A 14,184-nucleotide genomic window follows, 5' to 3' on the forward strand; every position below is an offset into this window, starting at 1 on the left:
AGTCATTATGACCCAGGATTTGCTTTGTGAGCCGGTCTCGTCCTGCAGCTCCCTCCATCGACACCCTGAGGCGGCCAACTGCAAAACCCCTGCGTTCTCTCCGGAGCTGGAAAGTGTGCGGCGAGCGCAGCGACCTCCAGCGCCACAGCAGCTTCTACAGAGCGGCTGGGGCCAGGAGGAAGTCTGGTGCCGAGGGCTCAGCTTGACGGTGGTGGCCACGCCCCTGATGGCGGGGCGGGGCGGGGCATGTAAATTAGGGGCCTCTTCTGCGGAAAGATGGGCAGGGGTGCAAAAAGGGATGTGAATGTTATAGAGAACAAGTGCAGTTTCACTGTTCTGGAGCAGACACAGGAGGGTAAGCCAGAAATGTCCACTGAGGGTTGGAGCTGAAGGGAGGACGATGACAGCTAGGACAGAGCATGTGGTATCGCTTCTCCGCCTCTTGACTTAGATCAAGTGTAGTATCTGTTCTTATGTGTGATATGCCCTCTATCCGAGGACAATATATGAAGTGGGTTTTTGGAGCAGGGAGTGGGAATAGGAGCTTGCTTCATTCATTCCACGGACAGACCTTGTCTGCAGTACTTACAGGAACAGTGCACCCCTCTCAGGGAAAAGAGAAAGTATGAATAGACTTGTTACATCTCTTTCAGTGTCTTCCTCTTCTTTTTGTTACTGAGTACATACGAGGGTTTCTGTTTTGTTTTGCCAATGTGTGTTTTTCTATTTTCTTGTTTGGGTAGTTTACTTAGGAGTACTAATTCTTGTAAAGGTTATATCCATGCACCAATTTTATGTTAAATTTCTCTTTTATCTTTGGAAGCACTGTAATAAGGCTGTGTCCAGCTCCCTTAGTAGTTTTGTTTGTCTTTAGCACTGGATTATTTCTTCTATCCTGTGACAAGGCACTGCTCTCAACACCTAACAGAATTTTGAAACAGTTCAGGGTTGCTGGAGTCCCCAAGGGAAGACTCTCAGCTCTAGGAATTTTTAAAATTCAGGATTCCACACAAGTGTGCTTTTCCTAAAAGAAGAAACCGAAGAACAGAAAGGTTAAGAAGCTTGTCCAAAGTCACCCAGATAGAAATTAGCAGAAGTGAGCTGTGAACGATCATTGTACAACAGAAAACATCTACATTTCCTGGGCCTCATACCCAAGAAGGAAACTGTTATTTGATTATCTGATAAGGGCGCTGAAACTGGCAATCTCACCCCACCTTTCATCCTTTGCCTTTGCCAGGAAAGGAGTTGATGAACAAATGGGAAGGAGGTAGTGGGGTAAGTTGGGGGTGAAGGAAGGGGCCCAGTTTGTCAGGACAACACCAGATTGTGGGCCTACCCAAGTCCAGTATCCTTTAACTGGGAACGCCAGTCCCCACATCCAAACCCAGCCTGGGGCCCAGGGAGACTTCCTCCATTAGTGACCATTTATTTCCTGGCAGCCTCACCTCTGCAGCCCTTTCTGTCCACAAGATCACAGCCCAGGACAGAGTGCATTGGAGGATACATTACAGAGAATATTTGAACATTCTTACTTTGAGCATTCACAGATGGAGCGCCTGCCAGGTTGAAGGTCTCAGTGCCTGCCCTCATGGAATGGACATTATAAAGAGGAAGAGGGAGAGACACACGATGACTCAGGAGGCTCATTTCAGATAGTGATACAAGCCATGAAGGAAAACAGGGAAGTGTGCTGGAGAGTGACTGGGGAGAGAGCTATTTTACATGGGGGAGGGGTGCTCATGAAGGCCTCTCCAATGGTGACATCAGAGGCAAGTTTAAGTGGCCAGGAGATAAGGAAGCATTCCAGACAGAAGGACAGACTAGCTGGGACTTATCTAGTTCCTCCCATTGGCTCCCTGTCCTGGGTCAGATTCCAGTTGCTGAGTGATGTTCTTCCTCAGAGCTGTCTCCCCACCAGACTAAGCACTGAGCCCAGAAGCTGGTTCTTCACAGCCACAGCTCTGCAATGCCCAGCACTGTGCTGGCCACACAGTAGGCAATCAGGAAATCTTCCATGGCTCATGACTACATGATGGATTGACTAAATGTACTCAAGGGTTTCCTTGAGTGTGGGAACCAAGCACCCGGCCTTAGCTGGGAGTTTCCTGGTCTGGGGTCCCTGACACCTTGGGGCTTGGGAGGGATACCTATAAAACCCTGCACTTCCAGGCAAGGTCTGGGTGGTACTGAACCCTCAGGACTTTACTGGAGAGGAGAGAGTTCTTGGAGGAGAAAATCAGAGGCCATGGGAAGGATGGCACTGGAGAGAGAGGCTGTCCCCCCGCCCAAAGCCTGGTGGGCTGAACCCTGGGCTGAGAGTCATCATGAGTCCTGTCCTGTCAAGTAAACTACCTTGGAAAAGCCACCTCGCCCTGGGAGCCTTGGTTTCCTAAGCATGTAATGAGGGGCTTAGGTGATTCCAGGTCCCTTTCCCCAAAACAGCCCAGGCTCTGGAGTAGGGGAAAGTACAGGATGGGTGGAGCTCACCTAGGAAGCAGCTGAGGGCATTCTTGTCTCCACTGCCTCCCAACGGAGTACCTGTGTGCACAACTGAAGGGAGGAGGAGTCTGCAGGAGGAGGGATGGGAGGGGAGAGGAGGTCCCGGAGCAGCTTCAGACTGGAAATCACAAAGACCCATATTTCAAATCCCAGCTAAGGCTTCCTCAAGAATAAAACAAAGAGGGAATTCCCTGGTTTTCCACTGGTTACAACTCTCTTCTTCCACAGAACAGGGAAGAGGTTACATCCCTGGTTGGGGATCTAACATCCCAAGGCCAAAAAAAATAAAATAAAATGGAGAAAACACAACTTACTACATAGAATGAGTGTGAAAAAGAAACAGAGAAAGAAAAACTGTGGGAAGGGGCTCTTAGAGACCCTTTTCTCTCGCCAGGGGCCCATTGAGAGGCAACTCATCCAAAACCAAGTCCCAGAGCCCAGGCCAGGGCGGAGAAGCAGCAGATGCTGCCCCCTGGTGGATGAGTCTGTCACTGCCTCAGTCTGAAGAAAACGGGAGGAGCCAAGTTACACCGGTTCCTTTCCTTCCTTCTGCGGTTTTTGTTTGTTTCTTTTTCTGGCCATGCCACCCAGTTTGTGGGATTTTAAAACCCCTACCAAAAAAAACAAAACAAAACAAAACAAAAAAACCCTACCAGGTATTGAGCCCTTGCCCTTGGCAGTGAAAGCGTGGAGACCTAACAACTGAACTGCCAGGGAATTCCCCTGGAGTCTTCCTTTCAGACAGGGCCTTCACTACAGTTTGAGGTGGGGAATGGAAAAGCCACCCTTTTAAAGTTGTTTTTGTGGAGGTAAGATCCGATGTAAATGAACATTTTCTGAGCAGGAAATCTGATTTCAGTGACATTTCTGATGCTTTTACTGAGGGCCTAATAGCTGGTGCTGGGAAGGCAGAGGCGGGAGGAGGCTGGAGGGCGAAGGTTGTGAAGAGGCAGGTGCAGCAGGTTGTGGTGTCTTAGGAGACAGATCCACACGGGACAGATTCCAGATTCCATCTGCACAGGAGACTGGCACTTGGGGAGACCCTGGCCTCAGGAGGGGCCTTGGGTAACAAGCAAGAAACAGCCAGAACCCCAAAAGGGTGACAGTGTCATGGGAGCAACAGCCTGCAGCTGCGAGGGGGGAGGAACAAGCCCACCAGAGAGACAGAGAGGTGAGCTGAGGGGAGAGAGCCAGGCTCAGTCTGTGCAGGGACCTCACTGTCGGCCAGTTATCCGAGCTGAGGGACTCTTTAGAGCTTTCACAACAGGTGCCAATCCCCAGAGACTTTATAGTTTTGATTAAAAAAAGAGAATTTACTTTCTGGCTGTTTTGGGTTTTAGTTGTGGCACACAGGCTCCTGAGCACTCACAGTTAGTTGCCTCAAAGCATAGGGGAATCTTAGTTCTGGACCAGGAATCAAACTGTTTCCCCAGCATAGGGAGGCGAATACTTAACCACTGGACCACCAGAAAGTCCCTGATTCAGCTTCTTGATTTCATAGATTTCTGTCAAGTCATCCATGTTGTTTGACCCACATTGGGAGGGGGCATAGCTTTGAATGGATGCATGCTCAAATTTGGGAATTTGCCAGTATCATGTAGAGGACTTGATAAAAAACAGAGCTGGGGCCTCCTTCCAGAATTTCTGATCAAGAAATTTGAAGAATTTGTCAGGCCCAAGCTAAGCACATATACATTGTCTCATTGGACCCTCAACCATTCATTCAACACTTATTCATCAAGAGTCAAGTACATTCAGAGGACTACCATAGGTGCTGATAATACACCTGCAAACAAAATATTTACATCAAGGTTAAAGACAATGCAGCACTAATGGCTGTATATTTGTGAATATACCTACATTCTATGTGTCTGTGTCCATATCTACATGTATATCTATGCCATGTGAGCATCATGGGTGTCAAAGCAACTTGGCAGCCCAGCAGAAACATAAGACCAGGGAAAGTGGGATATGAAACAGGAATCCTCAGGGTAAGTAGGTAGAGATAGTTCGCAAGACTGTAAATTGGAATCAAATACCTATTTTACAGGCAAGAAGTAGCTTTCCCTAGGGTGTACTCATCAAGACATCCCCCTGTGCTTTCATTTCCAAGGGTAGATTCACTAGTACCCTCATCAAAGAGGCATTCTTATCATCCCCAGTTAGAATATCAGGACTCCTGGTTTAAAAAACCTGAAGCCCCAGTGGTTAGCAGGATGCTTGAATGCAAAGCCTGATTTCTTTTCACATTAGGCAAGTTTCTTAGCCTCTCAGCACTTCCATCTGTAACAATGCTTTCAAGAAATATATGTCACAAACATAACTTTTTTCCCCTTAGGCCACGCTGTGTGACTTTTGGGATCCCAGTTCTCCAACCAAGGATGGAACCTGGGCTCCTGCACTGAAAATATTGAAGCCTGACCACTGGACCACCAAGGAATTCCCTTGCCCAGGTAAATTTAAATATTCTTAGGCATATAAAAAAATAAAGAGAAGTGAGTGAAATTAAGTTTAATATGTTCTTTACTCAAGATATCTCAAATTCTCTGGTGGTCCAATGGTTAGAACTCCATGCTTTCCAATGACAAGGGTAGGGTTCCATGCCTCTTCAGGGTTCTGGCAAACCCTTGCAAAACCCCCATAAACAAAACCCAATATCTAAAATATCATTTCAATATGTAATTAATATCATCATTACAGAGATTTCTTACAATTTTTAATACTATGTCTTTGAAATCCCATGTGTTTTTTCCACTTTCACAGGTTCCTCCTCTAGGGGATCTTTCCGACCCAGGAATCGAGCCTGTGTTTCCTGTATTGCAGGCGGATTCTTGACAATCCGAGCCACCAGCGAAACCCACAGCTGAGGAGGAGGCGCAGGGAAACGAGGTCCTTGGCGGAGGGAGCTTTCGGTAGGAAGCCCGGGATCGGTTTGGTTCCTAAAGCACCGAAGGACGCGTGCGCTGGAGTTGGAGTGAACCCCTCCGGCGGCCCGGCCAGCCCTCCGCATCCACACGCCCCCTCCCTTCCCCGCTGTGGGCCATCCGCCTTCCGCCTGGCAGGGAAGCCCCCTCCAGACACCCGACCCTACGAAGCCCCTCTCTCCGCAGGCGGAGGCCTGTGTAACACACTGCAGTCCGGCCGTTTCGAGCGAGTCAGCCTTGCGACCTTGTCTTCAGGAAAACTCTCGGCCAACAGCTCCTCTCACAGGTCCCTCTCGCCGCCCACCCCGCACCCCCTCCGGTCGGGTCTCTCCTCTCCCCCAGCACCAAGGACGAGCTCCCCAGCCGCAGCCCCGAGGCCGTCCCCAGGGCGCTGCGGTCCCGCCGGAGCCACGCCTTCCTGGCGACAGAGGGCGGGGCATGCAGATTTGAGATGGCGCTTCTGCCCGAGAACGACAAAGCTACAGCAGATGCGGAATTTCTCTTTTACAATGTGGAGGATGAAGCCTGCTCGAGAGTCTGGTGTGGTGCCGCCATAGCACTGTCAACGAGACAAAGGCAGGGCGCCCTGGAGTGAGCGGGGACCCGGGTCACACTGAGTGCAACATGCTCGACAGCAGGACGGTGACAGCGACGGGCGGGGCCGCGGCATCGCTTCTCGGCCTTTTGGCTAAGATCAAGTGTAGTATCTGTTCTTATCAGTTTAATATCTGATACGTCCTCTATCCGAGGACAATATATTAAATGGATTTTTGGAGCAGGGAGTTGGAATAGGAGCTTGCTCCGTCCACTCCACGCATCGACCTGGTATTGCAGTACCTCCAGGAACGGTGCACCCCCTCGGGGACACATATGAAGTACCCAAAGGCAGAAACTGGTTCTTTCTTGTTAAGGATTGACCTATTTCAGAGAGTTTTTCAGGTTGGTTTCTCTGCTTCGCTAGTGATCCTGACAATTGCAGAAGGATGAGCGAGTAAGGTCAATGAGGGTAAAATGCCAAGGCTGCAACTTATTTAAAGCTCACTTGCTTCTTTTCTAAAGCTAAAACCATGTCTAGCTCTTTAAGAGGTTCTCTATTTTATGGTCTCTTGAGTGCAACCTTGTGGAATTCACTCAAACCTCAAGCTTTCAGACAGTTCCTTCTGCCTGACATGAGATCTTCTGTCTCTCCCTACCTCTGCCTTTTCTTGATGTCTCTAAGGTTACTTCTGTATTCATGTTTTCTGACTTCAGGCAGTTGCTTGCTGCTGAAAGCCACCAAGATCCACCTGGAGTCTAGGTAAAAACGATGGGCTTTCTGCTCAGTGTGTGTTGTTTATACTGGGATTTCATTTATACAGGTGACTGACTGACAAAGAGAGATCAGTACCAGTGGAGAAGTTGTGTTATTACTTGGAGTTATTATTACTTAGAAAAGAAAGGGCCTAAAGTAAGAGCCACTGTGTCTTTTGGATACACAAGGCAGGCTGCTCAGGTCAGCACAAAGTTCAAATCATGTATAAACCAGAATGACTTCCCCATATTATCTTCTTTCCTCCTTTTCCATTGACTCTGGCATTCGACCAAGATCTAGGCCTAGGTGCTGGGTGCACCAGGAATGGTGCACTCCGTCCGTCGGGGACACTTACTGAAGTACCCAAAGGCAGAAACTGGCTCTTCCCTGGATTCAGCTAGATCAGGAATGTATTTTCTTAAGTTTTTCTACAGTCTTTGCAAGTGTACTTTCGTGGGATCTGCTTAAATCTCTATTTTTCTGAAAGAACCCCCTTCTGCTTTATGGTCTTCGAACAGAGTCTTCCCGCCCTCATTTCTCACTTGATACAAGCTACAAAAGGAGCTGGTGTCCAAGCTCCCACTTGATATCCCCAGTCCCTCCTGATGCCATCTTCAACACAGAACCAGGACACTAGCTTGAACCTTCTGTTTCTATGCCCCCGCCTTCTCTTGAGGTCTCTAACATTTCTCCTGTGTTCTGTTTTCTATCTTCAAGCAGTTCCTGCTGAAAAACACCGAATTCCACCTGGAGTCTAGGTTAAAATGATGGGCTTTCCACTCAGTGTGTCGGTTGTACTGGGATTTCATTTATCCAGGTGACTGACTCATAGGAGAGGACAGTGCCACTGACAGAGTCGTATTATTACTTAGAGTTCCGAAGAGAAGAGGGCCTAAAGTAAGACCAGCATGTCTTTTGGATACACAAGGCAGGCTTTTGAGGTTAGCACAAAGTTCAAATCATGAATAAGCCAGAACAAACGACTCTTGCTGAGAGTGAAGGAGGAGAGTGAAAAAGCTGGCTTAAAACTCTATTAATATCAGACTTCCCTGCTGGCCCAGTGATTAAGAATCCCCTTGCCAATCACAAGAGATTGGTTCAATTCCTGATCCAGGAAGATTCCACATGCCTGGGGCAACTAAGCTCCTTTGACACAACTACTGAGCCTGTACTCTAGAGCCCATAAACCACAATTAGAGAGTAGCCCCCGCTGGCAACTAGAGAAGCCTCATGCATCAACGAAGACCCAGTGCAGTCAAAAATAAATAATTTTTTGAAAAAACTCAGCATTAAAAACACTGAGGCCATGATATCTGGTCCCATCACTGCATTGCTAATTGAACGGGGGAAATGTGGAAACAGTGACAGATTTCCTCTTCTTGGGTTCTAAAATCACTGAGGATAGTGACTGCAGCCAGGAAATCAGAAGACAGTTGCTACTTGGCAGGAAAGCTATGACAAACCTAGACAGTGTGTTAAAAAGCAAAGACATCACTTATCAACAATGGTCCCTGTAGTCAAGGCTATGGTCTTTCCAGTAGTTAGTTATGTAAGGATGTGAGAGCTGGACTATAAAGATGTCAGAGGCCAAAGAACTTTGGAAGTGTGGTGCTGGAGAAGACTCCCAAGAGTCCCTTGGAAAGCAAGATCAAACCAGGCCATCTTAAAGGAAATCAACCCTGAATTCTCCTTGGAAGGACTGATGCTGAAGCTGAAGCTCCAGTACTTTGGCCACCTGATGGGAAGAACCCATTCACCGGAAAAGACTGTGATGCTGGGACAGATTGAAGGCAGGAGAAGGAAGACAGAGGATGAGATGGTTGGATGGCATCACCACATCAATGGACATGAGTTTGAGCAACTCCAGGAGATACTGAAGGACAGGGAAGTCTGGGCATGATGCAGTCCGTGGGGTTGCAAAGAGTCAGATCGGATTTAGCAACTGAACAACACCAAACAACACCACTTCCTCTTTGCCAGGACATTTTAGTACATAGATGTTTGGAGCAGGGAGTTAGAATAGAACCTTGCCCTGTCCACTCCACCCGTTGACCTGGTATTGTAATACCTTGAGGAATAGTGCACCCGTCTCAGGGGAAAGAGAAAATATGAACAACAGACTTGTTACATCTTTCTCAATGTGCTCCTCGTTTTGCTCTGGGTACCTGTCTCATGGGAAGGTTTCTGTTTTGTTTTACCAACATGTGATTTTCCGTTTTTTTGTAGCGGCGGTATACTTAGGAGTACTGTTTCTTGTGAGGGTCATATCCATGGACCAATATTATGCAGATTTTATTTTAACTTTCAAACCACTGTAAAGGAGGTGTCCGTATCATTTACTAGTTTTCTTTCTTTTTAACACTGGATTATTTCTTCTATCCTGTGCACGAGGCACTGCTCCCAACACCTAACAGATCTCTGAAACAGTGTGGGTTTACTGGAGTCCCCAGGGGAAGACGCTCAGCTCTAGGAATTTTTTAAATTCTCGACTCCACCCAAGTGTGATTTCCCTAAAAGAAGATACTGAAGAACAGAAAGGTTAAGTAACTTGTGAAAGTCACCCGGCTGGAAATTAGCTGAACTGGGCTGTGAACAATATCTGTGAAGCAGATATTGTTTCCTCCACAACCTTTGAAACTTCCTAGCTCCTCTCTTACATCTCCTGGGCCTCTCACCTGAGAGGGAACCAGTCACTTGATTAAAGATAAGAGAGCTGAAACTGGCAATCTCTCCCCCATCCTTCATCCTTTGCCTTTGCCAGGAAAGGCATTGATAAACAAATGGCAAGGAGGAGGTGGGGCAAAGTGGGGGTGAAGGAGGGGACCCAGTTTGTCAGGGCAACACCGGGGCCTGGCCCAGTCCAGTCTCCTTTAAATGGGAATTCCAGTCCCCGTCTCCACATCCAGCCTGGAGCCCTGGAGCCTTCCTCCATTAATGACCACTTTGTTTCCTGGCAGCCTCATTTCTGCAGCCCTTGTCCACAAGATCACAGCCCAGGACAGAGTGCATTGAAGGATTCCCTAGAGGGAACATTCAGACATTCTTACTTTGAGCCTTCATGGATGGAGTGCCTGCCAGGTTGAAGGGCTCAGTGAAATGGATAAGGACCTGTCCTCATAGAGTGAACATTATCATAACATTATAATGAGAAGTAGGGAGAGGCAGACAGTGACTCTAGAGCGTCATTTCAGATAATGACATAAGCCATCGAGGAAAACAAACAGGGAAATGTGCTGGAGAGTGACTGGAGGAGGGGGCTGCTCATGAAGGCCTCTCCAACGGTGACATCAGAGGCAAGTTTAAGTGGCCAGGAGGCAAGGAAGCATTCCCGACAGAAGGACAGACTAGCTGGGACCTACCTGCTTCCTCCCATTGGCTCCTGACCCAAGTCAGATTCAGCTGCTGAGTGGAGGTTCTTCCTCAGAGCTGTCTCCCCACCAGACTAAGCGCTGAGCCCAGAAGCTGGTTCTTCACAGCCACAGCTCCGCAGTGCCCAGCGCTGTGCCTGCCACACAGTAGGCATTCATGAAACCCTCCATGAACCTGACTACATGATGGATTGACTAAATGTACTCAAGGGTTTCCTTGAGTGTGGGAACCAAGCACCCGGCCTTAGCTGGGAGTTTCCTGGTCTGGGGTCCCTGACTCCTTGGAGCTTGGGAAGGATACCTATAAAACCCTGCACTTCCAGGCAAGGTCTGGGTAATCCTGAACCCTCAGGCCTTTACTGGGGATGAGGGATTTCTTAGAGGAGAAAAACAGAGGCCATGGGAGGAATGACACTGGGGAGAGAGGCCCCCCTCAAGGCCTGGTGGGCTGAACCCTGGGCTGAGAGTCATCATGAGTTCTGTCCTGACAAGTGAAATGGCTTGGAAAAGCCACCTCCCCCTTTGGAGCCTTGGTTTCCTCAGCATGTAATGAGGGGCTTAGATGATTCCCCAGGACAACCCAGGCTCTGGAGTAAAGGAGGGTACAGGATGGGTGAAGCTCACCAAGGGAAGTAGCTGAGGGCATCCTTGTTTCCACTGCATCCCAACCGAGTACCTATCTGAGTGCACAACTGAAGGGAGGAGAGGAGTCTCAGGAGGAGGGGTGGGAGGGGAGAGGAGGTCCCTGGGCAGCTTCCGCCAGGGAATCACAAAGACATCTATTTCAAATTCCAGTTTTGCTTCCCCAAGAATGAATTGGAGAGGGAATTCCCCAGTGGTCCAGGGTTACAATTCTGTTCTTCCACTGTACAGGACACAGGTTACATCCCTGGTTTGGGAAATAAGATGCCAAGGCCAAGAAAAGAAAGAATAAAATGGGGAAAACACAACCTACTACCTAAAATGAATGTGAAAAGAAAAACTGTGGGAGAGGGCCCCTTGGATATCCTTTTCTCCCGCCAGGGGCCCATTCAGAGGCAACTCATCCAAAACCACGTCCCAGAGCCCAAGCCAGGGCGGAAAAGGAGCAGATGCTGCCCCCTGGTGGATCGGTCTGTCACTGCCCAAGTCTGAAGCAAAGTGGTGTGACGTTGGGACAGGTTTCTTTCCCTCCTTCTGGGATTTTTTGTTCGTTTCTTTTTCTGGCCATGCCACCTACCTGTGGGATCTTACACCCCTTACCGGGTATTGAACCCTTGCCTTTGGCAGTGAAAGCGTGGAGTCCTAACCTCTGAACTGCCAGGGAAAACCCCTGGAGTCTCCTTTTCGGGCAGGACCTTCAGAACAGTTTGAGGTTGGGAATGGAAAAGTCACCCTTTTCTAGTTGTTTTTGTGGAGGTATGATCAGATGTATGATCTCCAAGCCAGGCTTCAGCAATACGTGAACCGTGAACTTCCAGATGTTCAAGCTGGTTTTAGAAAAGGCAGAGGAACCAGAGATCAAATTGCCAACATCCGATGGATCATCAAAAAAGCAAGAGGGTTTCCAGAAAAACATCTATTCCTGCTTTATTGACTATGCCAAAGCCTTTGACTGTGTGGATCACAATAAACTGTGGAAAATTCTGAAAGAGATGGGAATACCAGACCAGCTGACCTGCCTCTTAAGAAACCTGTATGCAGGTCAGGAAGCAACAGTTAGAACTGGACATAGAACAACAGACTGGTTCCAAATAGGAAAAAGGAGTACGTCAAGGTTGTATATAGTCACCCTGCTTATTTAACTTGTATGCAGAGCACATCATGAGAAACGCTGGGCTGGAGGAAGCACAAGCTGGAATCAAGATTGCTGGGAGAAATATCAATAACCTCAGATATGCAGATGACACCACCCTTATGGCAGAAAGTGAAGAAGATCTAAAGAGCCTCTTGATGAAAGTGACAGAGGAGAGTGAAAAAGTTGGCTTAAAACTCAACATTCAGAAAACTAAGATCATGGCATCTGGTCCCATCACTTCATGGCAAATAGATGGGGAAACAGTGGAAACAGCGGCTAACTTTATTTTTCTGCACTCCAAAATCACTGTAGATGGTGACTGCAGCCATGAAATTAAAAGACGCTTACTCCTTGGAAGGCAAGTTATGACCAACCTAGACAGCATATTGAAAAGCAGAGACATTACTTTGCCAACAAAGGTCCGTTTAGTCAAGGCTATGGTTTTTCCAGTGGTCATGTATGGATGTGAGTGTTGGACTATAAAGAAAGCTGAGCGCCAAAGAGCTGATGCTTTTGAACTGTGGTGTTGGAGAAGACTCTTGAGAGTCCCTTGGACTGCAAGATCTAACCAGTCTGCTGGAGCCGGCACACGAGATCCCACCCATGACAAGGTCATGAGGAGAAAACCTGACAGGCAAGGCGGATCAGATTTTCAGGGATTCCGAAAAGCTGCCCCCGGCGCTCACCTTAAAGATGATATCTGTCTTTCTGATGCTTGCTTCAATAGACTACTTCCTAATTTCTGTGACTCAGGCAGAAGGCCTTCCCCAATCTCTTCCCAAATAAGCATCAATTTAGAACTTTAATCAATAAGTTTCCCAGGTGGTGGTATTTTATGAGATTATCCAGAGTGAAAGGAGTGTTTTAATTTAAACTCATTTGCTGGTATTTTAGTTTGTTTGGCAAATGCATTTATGCCCTTGGGACTAATATGCATGACTGCTCACAATACCCTAATCATAAAACAGCATAAAGAACCTGATCATATAAAGGCCCTAATAGACATAGAGCCTATTTGGGGGGGAGGTGAAGGAGTCCTATTAGAAAACCTAAGAAAAATTATTCTAAAGGTGGTTATTGGCTTAACATTTGCTTGCTGTGTTTTTGCTCTTAATGTGCTAAGGTTGTGTTATAGAAACGATTGTTAATATAGTTATAGATCTAGAAAAATAAGAGCTTAGCCCTAGTGTGGTAACAATGAGATGGTTGTTAATTGTCAACCAGGAGTGCTAGGCAGAGGCTGCCTCACCAAAGTCGCAGAGTCAGTGTGGGGTAAACTTCTTAGATAAACTCAACTGACAACTTCTGCAGAAGGGTTAATTTTTATGTTAACAAGGTTATACTTCTACTCTGTACTGTTGCCCTATGAGACTGCTACCTTTCAGTCAAGGTCACCATAGAAACGGAAAATAGGTTTACATTCACCTGACCTGCATAAAATGTTAATAGGCCCCAAGGCCAGAAGATAATGTACAAGACCCTCATAAACAAAGAAGTAGGCAGAAAACACCCTGGTTTTGTGAAGAACAAGCTAATGTAATGTTAAACTATCTTCCCCTTAGAAATGTACTAACTTAGGGTATAAAAGCTACGGTAAAAAATAAAGCATTGCCAGACCCTGCCAGACCCTGCAAACACCCCCGTCTGGTCTCTCTCTCTCTCTCTTTCTCTCTCTCTCCCTTGCAGACTTGGCCCTATCAAGGCTGGTCTCACATGTCTTCTCTCACCGATGCCATTCATCTGGTGGGTACCCCCTGGATCCTGCTGAGGCTGGACCCCGGCACCAGTCCATCCTAAAGGAAATCAGTCCTGACTATTCATTGGAAGGACTGATGCTGAAGCTGAAATTAAAATACTTTGGCTGCCTGATGCAAAGAGCAGATTTATTTGAAAAGACCCTGATGCTGGGAAAGATTGAGGGCAGGAGGAGAAGGGGACAATAGAGGATGAGATGGTTGGATGGCATCACCAACTCAATGGACATGGGTTTGGGTGGACTCCAGGAATTGGTGATGGACAGGGAGGCCTGGCGTGCTGCAGTTCATGGGGTCTCAAAGTCAGACACGACTGAGCGACTGAACTGATACTGATACTGATCAGATGTAAATAAATATTTTCTGAGCAGGAAATCTGATTTCAGTGACATTTCTTATGCTTTTACTGAGAGCCTAATAGCTGGTGCTGGGAAGGCAGAGGCGGGAGGAGGCTGGAGGGAGGAGAAGGTTGTGAAGAGGCAGGTGCAGCAGGTTGTGGTGTCTTAGGAGACAGATCCACCCGGGACAGATTCCAGCATCCATCTGCACAGGAGACTGGCACTAGGGG

General features: G+C 47.6%; 1 non-coding gene and 1 pseudogene across 1 annotated transcript; both read left to right on the top strand.

Moving 5' to 3' along the window:
* Positions 1-426: 426 nt before the first annotated feature.
* LOC122695970 lies at positions 427-607 on the top strand (annotated as a pseudogene).
* A 5,487-nt stretch (positions 608-6,094) lies between these two features.
* LOC122695957 lies at positions 6,095-6,285 on the top strand. Its single transcript, XR_006341680.1, has one exon. It is a non-coding gene; the product is annotated as a U2 spliceosomal RNA (small nuclear RNA).
* Positions 6,286-14,184: the final 7,899 nt, after the last annotated feature.

The sequence above is a fragment of the Cervus elaphus genome, chromosome 5 (assembly GCF_910594005.1).
Source record: "Cervus elaphus chromosome 5, mCerEla1.1, whole genome shotgun sequence".
In the NCBI taxonomy this organism is placed as follows: Eukaryota; Metazoa; Chordata; class Mammalia; order Artiodactyla; family Cervidae; genus Cervus; species Cervus elaphus.